The sequence below is a fragment of the Martes martes genome, assembly GCF_963455335.1.
Source record: "Martes martes genome assembly, chromosome: 5".
In the NCBI taxonomy this organism is placed as follows: Eukaryota; Metazoa; Chordata; class Mammalia; order Carnivora; family Mustelidae; genus Martes; species Martes martes.
The window spans coordinates 51,887,855-51,912,135 of NC_137892.1; positions in this window are offsets into that span (position 1 = coordinate 51,887,855).

A 24,281-nucleotide genomic window follows, 5' to 3' on the forward strand; every position below is an offset into this window, starting at 1 on the left:
AGTTACTTCCTGATGCTGTAGTCAGAATTAAACCAGTTAATATTAAGTGTTTAACACAGGTGGTCACGTGTACAAAGCTCTCAATAAGTGGCTCTATAGTAAGTTAAGACAAAATTAAGCGTGCCATTCTCAAAACTCTGAAATTCAGAATTAATAGTGAATTTAGCACATCACGATACTGGTGACAAAACTAAATGTAATTGATTCTTTTACCAAATATATCTTCTGGGCATTATGCATGATCTTATTTAATCCTCAGAATAAACCTAGAATTGAAGTGTGGTTATGTCTACTTCTAGATAGGAAAATAAGCTTAGAGACTTTACTTGCCCACTATTTTGCCAATAGCAAAATCATGTGATCAATCAATGAACTAGATGTTTCCCACAAAGCAGGATGAAAACCAGTAAGCAGGGAGATTATTTGAGAAACTCTTCTCTCTCAAAATATAATGAATCTGAAAAAGTTCCTGAACAAAAGTTCACCCTGCTTAGCTTTCCTATAATTAAATCTGCACCCAGAGAATAATTAAAACAGAGATGACAAAGAAGAAAAATACTGCCCCAAAATGTATTTCTCATGCCCAGCACATACCAGGTGCTTCTGCTCCTTCCATCAGAGCCACCAAGGAAAACAGTGGGGTCCAACGTTTAGGTAGGAGCTTTCTGGGGGGAAAGTGTTAGAGGGAGGCAGGCAAGAACTCTGCACTCAGGGCCTGGAGCCCCAGCCAAAGGGAAGTAAACTGCGATACTGTAAAGCAGATTTGCCTCAAATTACCCTCACCTGCACCCAGACATCCTGTAGAGGTCTGCTTTTGGTCTATTCATAGAAATCTGCAGAAAAAGAGAAAATACTTTACATTAGTCTTTCTCTGACCTCCCTGAACCTTAACCTACACTTATTCCCTAAATTGGAAATGCCTTAGTTATGCAAAAAAAAAAAAAAAAAAAAAAAAAAAGAAAGAAATACCTCCTGCTGAATCAGGACACTATTTCCTCTTTTTCTTTTAATGCAAATAAAAAGATTTTGTCATTTCCATAATATCTACTGTGGATAGAAAGAAAATTACTTATCATTCTCATTTAAAAAATATGATTCAGAACTGATTAAAATATATACTTTCCCTTATCCATTATCAGGCCGCATGAAACCTAACCATTTCTTCCATGTTTAGAATATATGAGCTCTCTTGATAACTCCTTCAAACATTTAATAATCGTCATAGGAAAGTAAACCTTTTCTTACCTAACTCCAATAACTCATTATGACATGACTGAAACACCTAGCATGATGCTGACCACATACAGGGTACTCCATAAACCCTTGTTGATGGTACGGTGATTTCAGTCTATTTCCCTTTTCTCTGACCTCAGTGGAGACAGGAGAAATACTTAGAAACACTGGCAAATGGTTAGATATAAGAGGAAGTTGACGAGGGACAAATGCAGAGAAGTGAGGAAAACAATGTGGAATGACTCACTGTGCCCTGGTACAGTATGATCTATTTCGGGAGACACAGCCAGCCACCAACAAAATATATGCTGCAAAACAAAACTTGCTAACGCATGCGCTCAGAAAATCAACTGCTTCACTGCTTTCCCACTTGATTCCATGGACATCTCTTTCTAACCCTGACCTCTCCCAGAATTCCTGTTCCACTGGAGTGGTAAGATGGGATATTCTTTCTCCATGATGCACTTTGTCTTTCCTCCATGGCTTTGCTGCTAATATGAAAGGCATCTTTGGTGAGACCTAGTGAAGAGAATCATTGTGGGTTGCCATAGTGACCCACCGACCTTTTAGTAGGAGTGGTAATCAAAATTAACAAGGAAAAAATGTTTACTTGTCTTACAGATTCTTCAGTCTCTTGAATCTAACAACATATGGAAAAGACCTAACAACACCCAGGCTAGAAGAAGTTAGAGAATCCTGAGGGAGGAGTTAGAGGGATCAATGGAAAAAGTGAAGTAGGCGATTGGTTAACAGCAGGACTGTGGTAATGGAATGAACTTGCCTGTTATCTCCTGCAATAAAAGATCCAACAAAGGGATTAAATTTGGATACCCTGAAAGTACCTCAAACTTAAAATTTCTAAAATTAAACTTCCCCAAGAACCAGTTTCTGCTGACTTCCTTGTTTGTTAAGGGTACACTTGTTCTCTCAGGCTCCAAACATGAGTCATCCTGCCTCATTCCTCACCCACCCCCAACATATCTAATTAAACACCATCTTGGGTCTGTTTTTCTCCTCAGCACTTTTTTGCAACTTTCTGCTCCTTCTTTTCCCATTGCTTCATCTCTAATTTGGTTTTGACCTCACATCTGGTTCCCTGACAAGAGCCCCTCAACTATTCCAGACAATCTATCTGGTAGGTGGCTTCAGCTTTGACTTTGTGCTCTGCCTTCATTGGGTCACTATTCTTTTTCATTTTTTTTTTAAGCTTTGACAGTTTTATTTTTTTTCTATGCACCCTCTTGTTTATTGCAGCATTATTTTTCAATATCTTAATTTTATTTTTTTCATGTTCCAAGATTCATTGTTTATACACCACACCCAGTGCGCCAGGCGATACGTGCCCTCCATAATACCCACCACCAGGCTCACCCATCCCCCCACCTCCCTCCCCTCCATAACCCTCAGTTTGTTTCTCAGAATCCACAGCCTCTCATCTTCCGTCTCCCCCTCCAATTTCCCCCAATTCACTTTTCCTTTCCTTCTCCTAATGTCCTCCATGTCACTATTCTTCTTATTTTTAAGATTTTATTTATTTATTTATTTGACAGACAGAGATCACAATTAGGCAAAGAGGCAGGCAGAGAGAGAGAAGGAAGCAGGCTCCCTGCTGAGCAGAGAGCCTAATGCGGGGGGGCTCGATGCAGGGCTTTAACCCACTCTGCTCGAGGCAAAGGCTTTAACCCACTGAGCCACCCAGGCGCCCCTCCATGTCACTATTCTTAACAGAAATATTCTGGATTCCCTCTTGTCTGCTATACACATACTCCAAGCTACTTCCAAATCCACCCCAAACTGCCTTTCAGTCTTACTCCTGGCTTCCTGGGCACCAGCCATGCTGGCTAGAATCCCACTCTCAGTTGCACTCTCCTGTGCCAATGTCCCACCATAGCCTTTTTCTTTAATACAGTCTCCCAGCCCCAGTGCATTCCGACCACTTGCACACACACACACTCTTGTTTTGGTGTCAGCTCAGATGCCCTCCACTCCTGTAAGTCTTGCTTCACCTCCTCACAGATCCTCCATCAGAAGTTTTTCCTGCTGTTCTAGAGCCTTCAGTTGCCTTCATTTTACAGCAAAACATATTGTTTCATATCGTACTTACTATTTTTATTTAAGGATCTTACTTTCCCCATGAGGTTCTCTGCCCTTGCAAGAAAGAACCATGTCTTACTTCTTATATCCCTTAGCACATGGCATGCTGCCCCTAGCACACTGAGTATTCAGGAGCTATTTTATTTGAACAAATGCAGAAACAAAATGAATCTTCCAAATATTGTTTTCAAACAGTGCTTTTCAAGCTTTAGAGTCCTACAGAAATACTTGTGATGTTTATTCAGATATCCTGATTCAAAAGATCTGATCTGAGAACCAAGAATGTATATTTTAAGAGCTTTTAAAGTAAAATACCATTAGTTTCTATGGAAAAAAGGTGCTACCTATATAATCCATAGTCTGAGATGTTGAGATAGATCCCACAATACCATTCTAAAACAAAACAAAACAAAAAAAAAACTTTAAAAAACTGCACACCTCAAATTAGCAGAAGAATTGATGTTCAATAATAATAAACACAGATATCATTTGGAGTTAATTTATTTTTATTTTAAGGATCATTTATTAGGTCAGATAAATCGAGCAGGATAATATTTCAGTTGATCATTTCTACTGAAAAAAATTCCATTCCAAGCAAAAAACTGTTCTAAAATAGTTCCTATAATGCACTATCGAAAAGTGCACAAAAAAAACCACCTCTTTCCTTACAGAAAGGGTTTTGGTTTGCTATAGAAGTTTTGTTGTTTCCCCAAAATTTAAAAAAAAAAAAAAAAGTGACTTTAAGATTATACAATAGAAGGGGCTCCTGGGTGACTCAGTCAGTTAAACCTCTGCCTTCCGCTGAGGTCATGATCCCAGGGTCCTGGGATGGAGCCCCACGTCGGGCTCCCCGTTCAGTGGGCGGCCTGTTTCTCCCTCTCACCTTTGTTCATGCTCTCTCTCTCAGTGCTCTCTCTCTCTCACTATTTCTCTCTCTCTCTCAAATAAATAAATTGAATCTTTTTAAAAAAAAGATTGTACAATGGTAGATGATAGAAAGGAAAAAAAATGATTCTCCCTCTCTTTATAATAGAACAAAACAGAACCTTTACTTTTTCTATCCATATTCTGGCCTCATCTTGCTTTTCTGCAACCATTTCCCATCTGTGTCAAGTTTACTTGCACCTTGGAACTCAGAGTCTGTGAACTCCGTGTGCTTTAGCCTAGTTTGAGTTCTTAAAGAATTCACAGGTTCTTAGGGAAGACACATGGACATTTGTCCATGCAAGGAGAGTAAGTAAAAATAGAGAAAAATGGAATTTATCCTTAAGAAGTCCATGAATCCAAAGAAAACCATATTTGCCACAGAATTTAGAGATGGACAATATAAATTATATTAAATTATAAATTCTAACAGTTTGGGGTGCCTGGGTGGCTCAGTGGGTTAAAGCCTCTGCCTTCAGCTCAGGTCATGATCTCAGGGTTCTGGGATCGAGCCCTGCATCAGGCTCTCTGCTCAGCAGGGAGCCTGCTTCCTCCTCTCTCTCTCTCTGCCTGCCTCTCTGCCTACTTGTGATCTCTGTCAAATAAATAAATAAAATCTTTAAAAACAAAAATCTAACAGTTTACATTGTATTACAAAAATATTTTTACAACTAATATAAAAAAAGAATATTTTACCTTTAAAGCATTAACTCTAGTTCTAAAAAGACAGCCAGCCAAGGGGTCCCTGGGTGGCTTAGTCAGTTAAGAGTCTTCCTTCCCCTCAGGTCATAACCCTGGGGCCCTGGGATAGAGCCCCATGCCTGCCTGATGCAGGCTCCCTGCTCATCAGGGAGTCTTCTTATCCCTCTCCCTCTGCCCATCCCTCCCCCAACCTTGTGCTCTCTCTCAAATAAACAAAATCTTTAAAATATATTTATAGAGAGCCAAAGTAAATCATGCATGTAAAAAAAAAAAATTGGTATATAAGATTTAGTTACATTATTTTTAACAGCAAGGTAACTATAAATTAAGTGTCCAAAAATTTTAAAAACTGATTAAACCTACTATAATTTATTAATAAATTGAAATAGTATATAACCACTAAAATGTTGCTGTATAAATCTGTTCAATAAAATAACACTTAAAACTTTAAGAAGTTGATTATAAAAGACTATACAAAATATTGTAACATTTTACAAGACACATCCAATCATAGAAAATATACATTAGAAAGATATTTACCAAAATTTAGAAAAATATTTACCAAAATTTACCAAAACAATCAGTCATGATTGTTTCTGGCTTTGGGGGTTACTGTTTTCTTATTCTGTTCTTAACACTTTCTCTATTTTACACATTATAATAAATGTAGTATTTTTGTAACCAGTACACAAAGAAGGAAAAGTCTGGATTGTAGTGAGAGCTGGGTCCCCTTGAACAAATTGCTTAAGCTCGCTCAGCCAGTTAGTCTCTTCATCTAAAAAAGTGGGCCAGTAATTGTCCTAACTTTACCGAGCTGGGTAATAATTAAAATAAAGGATATAGGGGCACCTGGATGGCTTAGTTCGTTAAGTGTTTGCCTGTGGCTTGGGTCATGATCTTGGGGTCCTGAGATCAAAGCTGGCATGGGGCTCCTTGCTCAGCAAGAAGTGTGCTTCTCCCTTTCCCTTTGGCCCTCTCCCTGCTCATGCTCTCTCTCTCTCTCACAAATAAATAAATAAAATCTTTAACAAAATTTATAAAATAAAGGATATATATAATACAAGTAAAATACTTAACACTGGCACATGAATAAATAGGAGTTTGAAAAGACCAGCTAAAGGGGTTATATTGAAATTTCAAGTTTCCCCTCTTTTTTACTCTTGATCATTTTAACCATCAAGCCAGTCTGCCCTTGAGTTCAAACTCGTCTAAATCAAGTAAGTGTTTCACTAACGTGTGGGGGCTTGTTGATCCAAAGAACATAACTATGACTGTGGCCTAAGATGATATTTTCCACTAGCTGCATTGCACATTGGTGGTTTCAATAAATGGCCATTATAGCCAACAGGGGAAAGAAAAGATTATCTTTCAAATCCATGCTCTTCGGGAATTCTACAAAAAAAAAAAAAAAAAAACACATAATTGCTAGAATTTGGCTGGTGTATTGAACCTGGTGTGTTAAGAAAAGTCATGGGATTTCTAATGGTAGAAAATGGTCCAGACCTCAAGTTTGTATGTCGTCAAATAAAAATAAATCCTTTAAGCAAAGTATTCTAATGAAGCCATGTTTTACTTCTGGGTACACTTTCATCATTTTAACTGGAAAAATATATTGTTATTTTGCATAATTATTCTACTTTTATTTTTCTTGGTTGTATGTATCACTGTTAATCAGGTAATAATCTGACTGAAAACATTCATAAGTACAGGGATATACTCCTTCCTTCATTCATTCATTCACCCAACAACTATTTATTGGTTACTTAGTATATACCATTCACAATGTAGATACTAAGAATACAAGGAAAGTCTCTTCTAGCAGAGCAGAGCATAAGCGATACAGAACCAGGTGAAGAGTACAGGGTATGGAATTAGAAGCATCAAGCAAGCTGTTAAGATGCTGATAATTCTCTACCATGTAAAGAGGTTTTTCTCTCACCCCTCCCCTCCATCCCCACCTCTCACTCTCACTATCACTCTGTGTGTGCATGTGTGTGTGTGTGTGTGTATGCATGTGTGTGTGCACGTGTGTGTGTGCACGCGTGTGTGTGTGTGTGTGTGTGTGTGTGTGTGTGTTGTGTCCTGAATGTCCACCATGGACTATCTGCACCCATGCTTTTAACTTTCTAAGGTGAAAATGTTAGGGGTGCATATTAGTTTGCTAGAGCTGTCATAGCAAAATACCACAGACTGGGCACCTCAAACAACAAATTTTTGTTTCACAGTTCCAGAACGCTCAAAGTCCAAGATCAAGGTGCCAGCAGGATTGGTTTGCTCTGAGGCCTCTCTCTTGGCTTGCAGATGGGCAGTCTCTTCCTGCCTCTTCACATTGTTTTCCCTCTGTGCCTGCCACCCTTCATGTCACTGCCGCTCTTTATGAGGACACTGGTAAGGTTAGATTAGGGCCCCACCCAAACAGACTCCTTTTAACTTGATCGCTGCTTTAGAAACCTTGTTTCTCAAAAGCAAAAATGAACTTTTGGGACTTCATCAAGATAAAAAGCTTCTGCACAGCAAAGTAAACAGTCAACAAAATGGGCAATCCATGGAATGGAAGAAGATGTCTGCAAATGACACTACAGACAAAGGACTGATACCCAAGATCTGTAAAGAACTTCTCAAACTCAACACCCAAAAAACAGATAATCATGTCCAAAAAATGGGCAGAAGACATGAACAAACACTTCTCCAGAGAAGACATACAAATGGCTGACAGACACATGAAAAAATGTTCATCATCAGTAGCCATCAGGGAAATTCAAATCAAAACCACACTGAGATACCACCTTACACCAGTTAGAATGGCAAAGATTAACAAGGCAGGAAACAACAAATGTTGGAGAGGATGTGGAGAAAGGGGAACCCTCTTACACTGTTGGTGGGAATGCAAGTTGGTGAATCCACTTTGGAAAACAGTGTGGAGATTCCTCAAAAAATTAAAAATAGAGCTACACTTGGGGTGCCCGGGGGGCTCAGTGGTTTGAGCCTCTACCTTCAGCTCAGGTCATGATCTCAGGGTCCTGGGGTCAAGCCCCACATTGGGCTCTCTGCTCAGCGGGGAGCCTGCTTCCCCCCCTCACTCTGCCTGCTGCTCTGCCTACTTGTAATCTCTCTATCTCTCTCTATCTGTCAAATAAATAAATAAATAAAATCTTAAAAAAAAAAAAAAAGAGCTACCCTATGACCCAGCAATTGCACTACTGGGTATTTCACCCAAAGATATAGATGTAGTGAAAAGAAAGACCACATGTACCCCCAATGTTCATAGCAGCAATGTCCACAATCACCAAACTATGGAAAGAGCCGAGATGCCCTTCAAGAGACGAATGGATAAAGAAGATGTGGTCGATATATACAATGGAATATTACTCAGCCATCAGAAAGGATGATTACCCAGCTTTTGCATCAACATGGATAGGACTGGAGGAGATTATGCTGAGTGAAATAAGTCAAGCAGAAAAAGTCAATTATCATATGGTTTCGCTTACTTGTGGAACATAAGGAAAACATGGAGGACATTAGGGGAAGGAAAGGAAAAGTGAATCGGGGGAAATTGGAGGGGGAGATGAACCATGAGAGACTGTGGACTCTGAGAAACAAACAGGGTTTTAGAGGGGAGAGGGTGAGGGGATGGTTGAGCCTGGCGGTGGATATTAAGGAAGGCACATATTGCATGGAACACTGGGTATTATACATAAACAATGAATCTTGGAACACTGCACCAAAAACTAATGATGTATTGCATGGTGACTAACATAACACAATTAAAAAAAAAAAAGAAACCTTGTTTCTAAACATCATTATATTCTGAGATACTACAAGTTGGGATGTCAAAATATGAATTTTGCAGGGACATGATTCAGCCCATAACAGGGTATTAGGGGACAGAGTGGCCACATACAGGAGGGCCAGTTATGCACTACACAACTCCAGGATGCATCATCCACATCACAATTATCAATTTTTCCCGGTTTTTTAATGGAAAATTTTCTTGTAGAAAGGTTTTTAATTGAAAACGTCCTGGAGAAAGACTGACCTTTTTCTGGCTTTCACAAAGGACCTCTTGGGCTAGCACTGTTGCTCTGTGGCAAGAAACCCTTCCTGGACCTCATTTGTCCCTCCCTCTACTCCTTCCTTGAAGAGTGATTTATTTTGGATGGTTGATATAGGGGGAGCTCCAAGAAGGTACCATGTCTACACTACCATAATAAGGGCAACGTGGGGTAGCATTAAACAGGCAAATTCTAGAGTAACATGACCTAGGCTTCAACTCCAGTCCTACCACCGTATGACCCTAGGCCTTGTTTAATGCATGTGTGCTTAAGATTCCTCATGCACAAAATAAAAGTGCTAAATGTACCTACTTTTTAGGGTTAGTGTAAGAATCCAATAAGATTACACCTATTCATTAAATGCTTTTTGTTTAAGTAAATATGCAATAAAAGCTGATGAAGATTTGAATGTAGTTTCAAGAGGGCTACGACTACACTCCAGTATGTACCAAATACCTGACAGAACTCCTGGCATGGAGAAGATATTCCAGACTCGTTAAATGAATGAGATTCCTAAAGGAATCAGGTCCAGACTGCAGCGTTCCTATCTACAATGGGGAAAGGGACTCTCATCTCATGAGTCCATACATCCTCTAATTGGCCTAGTATGGGATCTTGTGTCCAGAAGTTTCCAAAATGTTTACTAGGTTGCCACCAAGTTAAGTAAACAGAAAATATATTAACATAATTTTTACCATTGCTCTTTTTCTGGGTGATTTTTCCTTATGAGACAAAGAGCTCCTTGATTTATGAGAAGTGCTACATGCTTACAAATGCCTGTGTTGGAGTTCCGGAGACAGACAGCGGCAATGGTTGCACAACAGTGTGACTGGAGTTAATGCTACCGAACTGTACACTTCAAAACCAGTCAGAATGGTAACTTTTATGTTATGTATATTTTACCACAACCTTTTTTTAATGTCCACTGTGATTGCATGATGAGAAAAAAGGGAAATTTTGCTACTGAAATATAAAGTTGTTTTGAGAATCAACTAAGAAGACATCACAGTGCTCAGCACACGGCAGAAGCTTGATAGAAGTTAGTTCCCCTTAACTATAGGAAACAAACTGAGGGTTGCTGGAGGGGGGGAGATGGGGGAATGGGATTATGGACATTAAGGAGAGCATGTGATGTGATAAGCACTGGGTATTATACACAACTGATGAATTACTGAACACTGCATCTGAAACTAATGATTTACTATATGTTGGCTAATTGAATTTAAATTTTAAAAAAAGTTTGTTCCCTTCTCCATTAGTTCTAGATCACAACTGCCCTAGATGGGGACAGTCACCCAGAATGCTCACTATGGTTCCTACTGCTGGATAAAAAGCTTCCTCTGAGGGGGAAGAAAAAAATCTCCAACCCTTGTAATGTTTCATATCCTGATACTGTCGATGGTGGCAACCACCCCTCTGGAAGATTGGTCTCTGTTATAGTCAACTCCAATACCATAAATTATAAAGTGTCATAGGACGTGCTTGACACTATTAAAAGAAGATGTGACATTTACTGTCCATTCTGGATAGGCATCTGTAACATTTGTTTCAAAGCAACACCGATTTTTTTCAACTACAGTTTCAGTGAATTTATGTGCCTCTTCAGAAAGTAATTCTGTAGGAAAGGAGGGATTAGAAAGTAGAGTCATTAACTCTTTCTTCAGAGAAAACCACAAGAACCTACAAAGAAGGAATGAAAGATATAAATAAGAATTTCCTATTTTTAATACAGAGACAACAGCTTGTTTTAAAAGATATATTCCTATTCACCTACTAATCATTCTCCTTGAATTTGACTATTTTTTTTAAAAATCAACATTCTTGATTGCCTGAGTTTAAATAAATCATGGTATGATCCTGAGAACTTGGCAAGAACATCAATGATTTTACATCTGGTATCACACACCAGCTGCATGTCGAGGGAATGAAAAGCTTTTCTATTTCTTTACCTTGCTTCATTAGTGAATATGTGGTGATGCATGCATTACCGCGTATGTGCAGGCTCAGCTCCCCATATGGAGAGGCATCCAGCAATGTCACAAAATTCATGCATCATTTGCTATGATGCTGAATTTTCAAAAATAGTAAGATGATATTTTTACTGAAATCTTTTTTATCTATGAATGGACATATGTTTTTATTGGTAGGGCTATATACTTAATGTATATTGATAGGACCTGTTGCAAATATCTCTAATGGAGAAATAACTTTAGCTGTCACAGTTGAACATACGTACAGTATGGTGCCTATCTTCAAATCATCATACAGTAAAAAACAATAATTTCCTTGCCAAATCTATGTCCAACACATTTTCTACTTAGTTCTTGACAAATGTACTTCTTACTGGAAAAATATCTGCACTGCGAGCTTTGTGGTTATCTAATTAAAGAAATCTTTATGTATCCTCATTCTCATCCCAGTTACTTGCCTTATGTTTGCATATTGTAAGTTTAACAAACACCTCTTCTTATTAGTTATCTATTGCTGGGTGACAAATTACCCCAAATTTTAATGGCTTAAAACAACAATAAAAATGTATTGTCTTGAGCTTTCTTTGGGTCAGGAAGTTAAGATTGGTCTGGCTGGACAGTTACGGCTCAGAATTCCTCATGAGGTTGCAACTGAGGTGCCAGAGCCGCATTTCGTTTAAGGTTTGACTGTGGCTGAAGGATCCACTTCCAAGATGGCTCACTCAGGTGACTGGCAAGTTGTTGCTGACTCTTATGGCAAGAACCTATCAGTCTTTTTAATGTGGAACTCTCTAAAGGCTCCTTAAATGTTCTTATGACATGACAGCTGAATTTGTCCAGAGTGACTGGTCCAAGAGAACAAGGCAGAAGAGGCGCAGTCCTTTACAACCTGGATGTGAAAGTCATGTGCTGGCACTTACACCACAGTCTATTATTGGTCATACTTCCAAACCTGGCACAATACAGAAGTGGACTACATAAGGTCCTAAATATCAAAAGTAAAAATATTTTAGGACCATCATGAAGGCTGGCTACCATAGTCCCAAGTAGGGTTTTTGTTTTTTTTTCCAAATTTATAAGTTTTCATTGTACATACACTTCTATTTGGTTGAAATCTGATTTTGCACACGTTCACTTTTCTATCTTGGCAGAACATTAAAATACCAGCATGAAAGTCAAAATAGAGTTCTCAACCATAATAACTTAATCAATCTAAAAATTATAAGCCCATTCATATTTAAATAAAGAAAAACATTTTTCTGATCTAACAGCAAAGCTGTTTATAATCTATTGAAAGAACTTACCTAATAAAACAAATATCACTTTAATTCATTGGTTAAAATTATATAGACCAGGAAACTAATTATTGGAAGGGATTTTGCTTTTCATCTTATTCAATATTCTGAGGTAATACCAATCATTGGTAATTGGTAATCATTGGTAATACCAATCATTAATCTCAAACTCACGTATTTTTTAAGTAAAATAAAACTTCTGCATATATCTGATCTTCTGAAAGCTTTTAATGAATGATACCTTAAAGGAAAAGAATTATTTTTTTAATAGATTCTCCTGCTCTGATGACTGTGTCCTACTCCTCTTTCATCCTTCAACCAGTGCAACACTGTCATTACCTTCTACTGGCTTTTTGGTTCACATTTTCTGAGTCTGGTTTTCCTGACATTCCATCAGTACTATAATTCACTACACTATACTTTCAATAAGGTTTTTTTTTTTTTTTTTGCTGTAATTAACCAGAGAGGGTTTCTATAAAAGATTTAAAATTTTAACTATTATGTTACAGCTATTGTGTCGGGTTGCATTTTCCAACATTATCACAAAAGTAGCCTGAACTGAGGTCTTAGCCCTACCCACCACCTGACTGCCACCAAAAGACTAATCTCTACCAAGAACTGCCTAGTTGAGCCCAGTCCACCTCAGAACCATTAGAGGTAATAATGTTTTCTTAAGCCATCATGCCTTGGAGTGGTTTTGTTTTGTTTTGTTTTGTTTTGTTTTTTGTTTTTTAAGCCATCATGCCTTGGAATGGTTTGTTTCAGAACAGTAAGTACTGAGGAGAGATTCTGATACCCAGAAGTGGGGCACCACCATAACAAAATCCTATAACATGTAGCGTTATCTATGGACCAGGTTGTGAGCAGAAAGTGGGAGACTGTTAAGGAGACTGTGAGTGGAAACCTAAAGAGCCTCCATGTAAGTGTTACAGAACCCTAGAAGGCTTCAAGGGGGCTGTTAGCGAGGGCTCAGGCAAAATAAGGGAAATGTCATTGGAAGCAATAGGAAAGGGCTCCCTTGTAACGTAGAAGGGGAAGTATGGCAGCACTATTGCCTATGGTCATGTGGGAAATAGGAAATGTACCTAATGAACTCCAAGATCTAGCTAATGGAGATTTCAGTCAGAATATTGAAATTGCCACCTTGCTTCTTCTCACTACCTAGGATAAAATGCAAAAGACAGAGAAAAGCTAAAGAATGAACTGCTAAACAGAGGAGCCAAGTATTGCTGGGCTTGAAAATAAAACTATTGCATATTCTCAGCCTCTCTAGACAGCAAATGATTCTAAAATTAAAAATACTTTCTGGGCAGAGATGAAATCCAGTATACTATCAAGAAAACAGGGTTGAAAAATAAAATTGAGGGCATGGTGGTAAGTTCTTTATTAAGATTTTAGAAAGATCTAAGGTGGTACCTCACAGAACCTTCCAATCAGACCAAAAGCTTTTCAAGGATTGTGGGAGTATTCTCTGCACATCTTCTCAGTAAAATATTGGGCCTTTAAGAACCTTAAAGGATATCATCCCACAACGCCATACTGGACCCAAGGTAAAGAAGTGCCTAGCTTGAAGAAATGGCATTGTAAAGTGATACATTAAAACACACACAAACACACAATGTTTTTAAGAGAATTATTCTGATGGAACCACAGCCAAGCTGGACTGGAAAAGACAAACACTAAATACTAAATAAAAAGAGGACTTTGAACCTGTACTCTTTCGCAGGCAAGAAGCAGGCTGAGAAGGCTATCCCATTGCAAACTCAGGATTTCTTATTGGGGAAAAAAAAAAAAAAAAAAAGGACGGCTTTGAGGGCAGAACCAAAGGCCCAGAGGGTAGGACCAATAGCCATGACAAATACCTACCAGGCAAATGGACTGAGCCCTAATCCAAGCTCTGGAAATATGCTAGAAATCATTAACTGCTTTACCTCTCATTTTACCTTGGAGAAACTCTCTCACAGTTGTATGTGGGGTGTGGGAGGAAGATAGGTCTCTTTAGTTCTTAGGAGTTCAAATTGGGAGGAATGGGACACAAGAATGTATACCCCCAGCAACCACATTTAAGAAGCCTCACCTGCCCATGGGCCTGATTTTGATGACAAGATCCTGGACTTCGAGCAAATGCCATAATGGAATAAGACTCAATGGAAAGGGAAGGGATAAGTGTATTGAGCACACAAGGAGGGATATAAATGGTTATGGCTAAAGAGTGAACTGTGACTCACAGTACCTTCAACATGACCACAAAAGCTCCCACTCCAGATCCTCTTCTTACACTGTGACCCTGAGAGATCATACCTCTCACTGAGAGAGTATATGTCTCCTCCTCCTTTAATCTGGGCTGGCCTATGGTTATGGCAGAAATGATGTGACTTCAAAAGAGAAGTTATAAAGAGAAAATACAGTTTCTACCAGAGCCCCTTGGGATATTTCCTCTTGGAACCAGTCACCATGTCCTAAGGAAGAGGGAAGACCTCACTGAAAACGATGTGAAGGTGTTCTAGCCAACAGCCCCAGCTGAGGTCACAGCCAAGAGCCAGCATCAACCTCTAGACAAGTGAGCAAGTGAGCCTGGGGATAATCCAGGCCCAGCCACTATCTGACCATACCACTGAATGTTGATCCTAAGTACAAACTACTTAGCTGAATCCAATTAACCCAGAATCATAAGAAAAAGTATAAAATAAGTCCTGTTGCTTTAAGCCACTAAGTTTTAGAACAATTCATTGTGTAGTAATAGGTAATTAGAACAGTTATCTATTAAAGAACTTATTTACTTTAATCCTTAACAATGCCAAAAGAATTAATATTAGAAACTAGGTTTTGTTTCTACAAGTACTTTTTAAAGTAATGTTTTGCTCTTATATAAAAGTTTTCTTTTTCTTCTTTTATATAAAAGTATGTGAAGTCTCAGGGGTGTCTGGGTGGCTCAGTCAGTTAAGCATCTGCCTTTGGCTCAGGTCATGATCCTAGAGTCCCGGGATCTAGTCCCACATTGGGCTCCCTGTTCAGCAAGGAGCCTGCTTCTCCCTCTACCCCTACCCCCAGCTCATGATCTCTCTCTCTCTCTCTCTCTCTCTCTCTTTCTCACACTCTTCCTCTCTCTCAAATAAATAAAATCTTAAGAAAGAAAGAAAGAAAGAAAGAAAGAAAGAAAGGAAGAAAGAAAGAGCCTCTTTAAAAAAAAAAAAAAAGTATGTGAAGACTCTTGTAGTCAATATATGTTGTTTGTTGTCTGCATACCCTACCCTCCAGTTGAGGTTGTTCCATGAGTGGTTCCCATTATTCAGAGAGTGCTGTGTGGCCCACTATACTAAGACAGTCTATCTATAGAATGAGCTAATTAGGTATAAGTTAAATTGCTGTAACAAAGAATCTCCAAAATATAGTTAGAGAAGCTAAGAAGATTATTCACTCTCATTTAACATTCCAGAAGTAAGCATTTCAGGGCCAGCAAAGGGGCTCTGCTTACAAGTTTATCCAGGGAGGCAGTCTTTTCCTGCTGCTTGTCTTCCAGAAACCTCCTAGGGTTACTTATCTTCATCTGCAGGATCAACAACACTCCCTAGCACCATATTTACATTGCCATTTGCAGGAAGGGGGAGACAGAGCAGAATGGATGACAAAAAAAAAACTTCTTTATTAAAATAGATTCCAGAACTTCCACCCCCATTATTTCTGTTGTCCTCCCATTGGCCAAAACTTAGAGCCACCCCAGCTACCAGGAAGGCTAGGAAGTGTAAACTGGACTTAAACAGCTATATACTTAGTTTTGGTGCGAAGATTCTAAAAAAAAGTCCTATTACCCCTGCTTCTTGCTATTCACACCCTTGTATAATCTCCTTACCTTGAGTGTGAGTGGGACCAGTAGAATATGGTAAAGATAATGGGATGCACATGATTACATTACTTAAGACTACAGCGTCCATTTTGATAGGAGATTCTTTCCCTTGCTGCCTTCCAAGATGCAAGCTTCCATTTTGTGGGTCACATATAGAAAGGGCCATATAGAGAAGGCCACACAACAAGGAAGTGAGGGCAGTGCCTGTCCAACAACCAACATGGAAGGGAATGCTACCGAAGACCATGAAATCCAATAGGTCAGAAGACAGAGAGTGGTTCCATCCTTCAACAAGAGAGCAATAACAACACTGGTACCAGAGGGCAAACTTAAGGGTTAAGTGAGAGAAAACAATCACAGGGAACCAACCACTCAGTGGGCCTGGCCAGCCCAAACGACCATGCAGTTATAGAGACTGCTTGGATTATACAGTGTAGAGTGACTACATATAACCTGACAACATTGACTTTCATGTGGATTTCACATATTTGTATATTTATTATAAAATTTATCTGAACAGATGGAAGTCATGTGTTTTGAGGAAAGGATGCCTTTTGTAGTAATTCCATAGAACTTTACAGATGGTCTGAGCACTTGACTGAGGAGAACATTTTTTAAAATGCATTCAAAATTTACAAATAGACATACTCTATCTGACAAAAAGTGTACTTATAACATGAAGAGAGGGGACTGAAGAAATAAATGCCTTTTGGGAGGTGTCCCATTTGGTCATTGTCTTACTTTCTCTCAATCATATACTTTCTCATCAACCCTCAGCCTCAACTTAGGACGCCACTCTGGTCCATAGTTTCAAATCCTCTCCTGAAGATTTTCCCCCATCCCCCAAATATGAGAAGTCCCATACCACTGTCCTTTTCTGTGCATTTTGAACATTGATGCCTCCAGTTTCAACCTGATTTTAATGCTCATTTTTCTTTGCTCCAGCTTCTGCCTTCCCTAAAAAGAAGAGTGATGGACTTTGGTCCCATGAGCACAAGGAAGAGAGTAGGTGCCATGATTCCATATGTAATTTTCTACAAATAATAGCTGCAGTACATCTCCTCCTGAATTATCTAAAGGCAAACACACCACCTCTGATTCCAAGTGTATTAGTTCCCTAGGGTTTCCAAGACAATTACCACAAACTTGGAGGGCTTTAAAAAACAGAACTTCATTGTCTCACATTTTTGGAGGCTAAAAGAAATTAAGATGTCACCACAACCATGCTCCCTCTGGAAGTTCTAGGGGAGGGTCCTTTCTTGCCTCTTCCTAGAGCTCACTCAGATTTCTGCCTCCATAATCACATGGCATTCTTTTGAGTCTGTGTTCTAGTTCCCTACCTCTCAAATGACTTTGGTCATTTGATTAGGTCCCACTGTGAGTAGTATGCCCCAAAGGTGTTTATTCAGAGAATTAATAGTACCACAGATTAAAGAGTGCACAGCGACCAGCATATAGTAATTCCTCAATAGCTGAAGCAATGATAGAGAGAAGGTTCATCTGAGGTCTCGTGAGATTCTGTAATTTTAGGTGTCTATTTAGAAGACAGTCATTGAGCAGTCCTAACATTTTAGGACTGTAGTGTTTTTACAAATATTATTATTACTACCAACAATAATAGCTGCCAACCAGTATTTCTGAGCTTTTATACTAAGTGTCTTACTGTTGTCTCAAGTAAATACCTCTATGAGGTAACTATTATCATTCCCAATTTACAAGTGACAAAACAGAAGGCTCAGCCAGGTTACTTGATGTATGCAAGGTCATACAGCTAATAAAATATAAAACCAAGATTCAATCCAAACTGTCTGGCTCTAAAGTCGTATTTACCACTCATTACATTATTTCAAAAAGATGATGACCCTTCAGAGACATATGCCAAATGGATAATAATTTTCAAGTAAGGTAGAAACCCAGATGTCCTCAAAGATAGATATTTACATTTTTCACTTAAATCAAGGAGATACTATTGCTCTTCCTTGATGAGGTCTCATGAAAGAAAAACACCACATGGTTAGATCAGAAGGACATTTGACCTTTGCTGAGCTCCATCCTTGGGAACAAAACCCAAGAAAAAACTACACTGAGGCTTCCAGCCAACACTTTAAAGAAAGTTTGGAAATGGACTAGAGATAACTGCTAGGAGAATTTGCAAACTTTGGAACTTTCTCCAGTGTATTTACCTCATTAAACTCTTTTTTTCCAAATGATTACCTGAAACTCATAAAGAGAAAAGGACTTGAGTGCTTATCTTCAGGTATAATAAAGAAAAGGGAGCTACTTTTTTTTTTTTTAAACCAACCACACCACATGGAGAAAATAAAAAAGACCTTTCATGACACAGTTGGCAGTGGGAATGGAAGGTCTAAAAGACAGAAACACCTAAGTTAAGTGCCTAAGCTTTGTAGCAAAATAGAAAGAATTGGGGTGACCTGGGGCTGGGTGGAGCCTGTCTTAACAAACAGTAGAACATTTCACTGTCTCCCCTGAGACATAGAGATGACTGACCAAGGGACAGGCATTCAGAGTTGCACAGCAGGAGTGGTTCTCAAAATGTGGTTCCCAGGCCAAAATATTACCATCGCCTCTGAACCCATGTGATACGCAAATTGTGCAGCCCCATTCCTGACCTATCAGATCAAAACCTCTGGGGATGAGGCCCAGCCGTACGTATTTTAACAAGCCTCCAGATGATTCTGATAGAGGCTAAAGTTTGCAAACCATTGCACCAGGGAAGAAGATTTGGCTCATTATAGAATTTTACCTCAGGAGGTACTGCTCCCCGGATGCAAGGTAAAAACAAAAACAAGTTGATTAGAAAGTAGCTGTGCTGTAAAAGCTAGAGAAAATGATTCATTTCTTCAATATTCACCAACAGAAAGTATCACCAAAGAAGTAAGGCAAATAATCCATTGAATGATCATGAGTCATCATTCTCCATAGCATGTATCCTCTATGAATACTGCTGCACAATCCACATTTGTTTGCTGACAGTTTTACTTGTTAACCAAAACCAAGAATACTTACTATAAATGATATAAAAATAGGACTTAAAATTAGTGAAACTTACCATACCAGTTAGCAATGAATTTGGCTGAAAACAACATATGCCTAAGATAAACACATATTATTCATTCCAGTCAGGCACATTAAAGAGAAAAAAATGAAAATTTAAAAAAAAAATCCAAACTCTAGTTATCAGTGGAATATCAAGCACTGATGTCCTAAAAGGAAAGGTTCATTACTCATATATACTCATGAACTTGTTTAAAATGTGACAAATCCTACTGCTCAATATACTGGGAAATGTTTGTACATTCTAATGAGTTGGAAAAATGAAGAAAAAATAGTACACAAGATCACACCCAAGCCCATCTGAAGCCATGATGTTTTGCTTCCCAGATTTCAATGCATGAATTTTTAAATTTATATTTCCCATAACGAATAACCAATGTCCTTATTATTCTATCACATAGAACCCATTTTCAACCTTTTTATTCAGAGACAGAGTACATCAAAAAAGGAAGAAATATTTTTAAATAAACCTTTTTATTAAATAAAAAGAAATCCAAGGCCTCTTACCATGAAGATAAATCCTGAGGCTGCATAAAGAAAGGTAGCTAAGCCATAGATAAAAGCAAACTCCCAGCTGCAAAACATTACACAAATGTCAATGATGCTGGACTGATGCCAAAACTCCTCAATGAGAGGGACTGAAAACAGGAGTCACAGAGGTTTACGCAGTGAGGGACGAGGAAGCTGTCCAAGAATTCTATCTGCCATAACTATAGTAGGTGACAGCAGACAATCCTCATCTTCAAGTGCTTAAAATTTTTCTTTACTACAACAATGATAACCCAGAGAAGATACTGATGTTGATGGGGAAGGTAGGGGATGACACGAGAGCAGCAAATTGTTTCAATTTAGTTCAGACAGTTCTCCTTCCAACCTCACCGTATTCAGAGACACCTAATTACATCACCATATGTTTTGAAAAGAACATTTTTTCACTGCATCTAAAACAAACATATGGTGAAATATTTTTTCAGCGTTATCTTTTAAATAAAGTGAAGAACTGGCATAGTATATAATACTTCTAATATATAAGAAGTTTGAAGACCTTTGAGATCTAACATCAGAATAGATGGATTAATAATTTTCTTGACATATTTTTGCATGTTTGATTAATTAATTGGTGTCTTGAGACTATGTCATTTTATATCAAGAATTTGAATGTACATGGGTTAATTTAGTAATGGATATCATTTTAATTGGATTCAAAATTGGGGTATATGTCTCTGAGGATCTTAACTGGTCAGGGTAGTCAAAAATATTAATTAATGCACTTCAGAATATTAACTTATTTTCTGAATGCCTTATGGTCCTCCTGAGTTCATAAAGTTTTCCTCTCAGCACAAATTCATGCCCATACATTTGGGTGTTATAAAAAATTAGTCAAATGTAAAATTACAAAAGAAAAGCAAAAAAAAATTATCATAGGCCTTCTGTTACTGATTTTTAAATTAGTTTACTAAAAATGCACTTGCAGTATCTAGAAAAAATTCCACTGTGTGTTTCTTGGATGCCTATATCTACTTTCCATCAAATAGCAATGCATCAGCCCGTGTCATCAAATCAAGATGTTGAAACAATAATTTTCATCAACCTTTTGAAAATATATGTGTCACAATAATGGCAAGTAGTTTGGTGGTCAGAAAACAAGTAGTTGTGGCTCTTCCAATCACTATTTTTGCAACCCTGGCCATGTTACGTTTCTTTCTGTATCCGGTGCCCTTATTTGTAAAATGCTGCTCACTCTCACACTGCCATGGTTCATTGGAGTCTGGGTCTGTGAAGTCTGCAGAGAAAAGGGATTGGGCCTATTTGCTAACTCTGTCATACTCACTAAGGTCCCCACCAAACACTTACGGACACCAAATACAAGGTATTGCATATCCTGCAGTTTGCAGATGTGAGGTTTAGAGAAATTTAGTATTAAAATTCCACCCAAAAGAGCAAATTTTTTAGATGAAGAGAGAAAAGCTTGAAAACAGTATCTATAGTTTTGTTTCTGTCAAAATTAATATATCCCTAAATTCTTTGCATGTTCTTAGATAACTATGGGAATAATATTTTAAAAAGTCAAAAAGGATGCAAACTAAACTCTAATCATGCCTGCCATTCAAGGGGAGAATGGGATGGAAAAAGTTAAAGGGAGGAAAATGTGAAGAGAGATGCTGACTTTTTCCTCTGTATAGTACTGTATATTGTCAAATTTTTACAATAAGCATATATTCATATACTATGTGTGTTTTAAAAGATAAGGTTTACTAGTTTTTAATACACAAAAAACTAACTTTTTGCATGTCAAAAATCTAAGAAACAACAAATCTCATACACAAAGGATTTCCTTAAGCAAATGTATGGTCTTACCTAAAACACAACCTCCCTACCCACCCCCACCCCCCAAAAAACTTCAAGAACTATGAAAATTTGTTAAAAAAAAAAAGTCACTATAAGAAAGTAATAAAAAATATAACACAAAATAATTCCTATTTTAAATTTTACTCTTGGTTCGCTTGACTTGCTATCACCTCTGGCTGGGCCTTTCCTGGAACAAGAGTATCAAACAATAGCTATTTTGAGTGACGGATGAAGGATTATGAATTCTCTAAGAGCAAAAGGGAGGCTACAGTTCACCCAAGCAGAAAATGATGTTTGTCTTCTGAACTGAGGGCATATTAGCACCAAGTGCTATATGTTCTATATATATATATACATATATATATATGTATATATATATCTCCCATATATAGCCATAGAGCATGCAAAAATACATATGTATATTAATACAATTCATACAAAATGATGACCTGACACCTTAGCATCAACACAAATGTTCTAAACTAGGTAAGAATATTTAGCTACCATCGATTGAATGCTATGCTGTCCACTTAAATACATTGTCACTTATAACTTAAAACTTACTAGGTAGGTATTATAGCCTGAACTATATTCTCCCCAAATTTACATGTTGAAGTCCTAACCCCCAATACCTCAGAATGTGACTCTATTTGAAGCTAGGGTCTAAAGTGGAATTAAGGTAAAAATGAGTGGGTGGCCCCTAATCCAATATGACTAATGTCCTTATAAAGAGAAGAGATTAGGACACAGTCACATAGAAGCAACAGCTTGTGAAGACACTGTAGGACAACCATCTATAGGACAATCATCTAGGACAACCCAAGAAGAAAGCCTTACTTGTATTTTCAGCCTCAGAATTGTAAGGAAAACCAATTTCTGTTCTTTAAGCACCCAGTCTATGATAGTTTGTTATGGTAGCTTTAGCAAACTAACACAGTAGGTTAGTTAATTTATCCTACTACCTGATTCTTTTGAGATTTATTCAAGTCCAGGCAATGTGCCCCAAAGAACTTGTAATGGATATCTGTTTTGGTCACAGTACCCTGTTCTTTCTAAGGGTTTCTATCCCATGGAGTTCTGATGTGTCTATTACAACAAAGGGTGAGCACATGATCAAGACTATGACGTGCTGAGATTCCTTCCCACTGCATCTGAGCCAGGGGGAGTTTCTGGCCCAAACTCTCAATCAGGTTTTCTCTCTTGGTATCTAAAACTTGAGTAGAGTCACACAGGATAGAAGGAATTTGTCAAGCCCTAAATAGACCCTCCATCAGTTTTTACCATAGAGACCCCTGGGGCCACCCTGGTTGTTGATCTTCCCAAGGTTTTACATTTTCAACCCCTTCTCTGCTTCTGAGTCAATTCATTTCTTTTGCCCTAAGCTCACTAGAGATAGTCTTTGTTCCTTGAAGCTAAAAACAGCTCAGTGATACACATATTATTTTGTACAATTGAGTCTCTCGCATGATAGTCTCTTAATAAATGAGTTAATTGTATATTCTTAGGTCTCTTAAGGGAAATTTTTTGAAAATGTCTCACAAAATAGAACTCTTCATCACACCTATCCAATGTAGGTAGGTGACAATGCCATTTCATAGATGAAAAGGGGTCAAAGAACAGATACTAACATACAAACAGACCTTTGCAACACATCAAACAGAACTTACTAAGAAAATTAGGGGCAAGAAGAAACAGTACATGGAATTCTGCATTGAACTGCAGGAAGTATAGAGTTTGCTCATTAACCAGGTTGGAGTTTGTACCTGTAGCACATTAGGACACAGCTAACCAGGAGCTGGAGAGTGAATGAGTGCCAGAGTTTTGCAATGATACTTTGCCCTACTGAACTCTCACCCACCAAAACTTGATGGTTTCCACAAAGAATCCACTTCATTACCAATGCGACTTAATGTCGTGATTTGGTAATAAAATTTTTAAAATCACTTTCAATAGTAGTGTTTCCTGATATCCCTACACAAGTGATATGCAAAAAAGTTCCATTTGCCAACAGTGATTTACCACAGTGAAAACTACTTATTCTGCACTTATTATTTATATCATTTGCATTTTCTTGGCACAAAGTTAATAAAAAAATACATAATCTCCCAATCCCCTATCATTTATAATTTTAAAATTGCCTAGATCCAGATAATACAATTAAATCCCTGAATTAACATAACCCTTTTCTGCTTAAATTTTAAAACATCAATATAGCTTTCATTTACTTTTCCATCCTCCTTCAATATTAGAAATTAAATTTCACTAACTGGCTTTTTTTTAAATACCTGGGAGATTTTTACTTGAGGTCTCTGATTCTCCTCACCTAAACAACTACTACAATAGTTTTCAAAAGGTTTATAAGCCACAATTTAAACTGATTTGATCATTCATGAAACTGGTATCATGTACACTGCCAGCTTGCTACCTTAATTAGAAAGTATTAGGAATGGCCTTTTACATTCCAGTGAATTAAATCACCTCCTGAGATAGGTTAATGAATGGAATCAGCAATAGTCTTACTATCATATCCTACACCTAAGGAAGTCTGCAGGTGTCCCCATTATTAGGCACAGAGCTAATATTTATTTGCCCAGCTACAAATCTACACATCAAAATCTCTCCTCTCTCCTCCCTTCCTGCATTCTTCCCTCCTCTCTCCCCTCTAAAACCCACACCCCTGCTTTAGTTTCTGAATGTTTCATTTCAGTATTCTGGATCAGTCAATCCCAACTTAACAATTTAT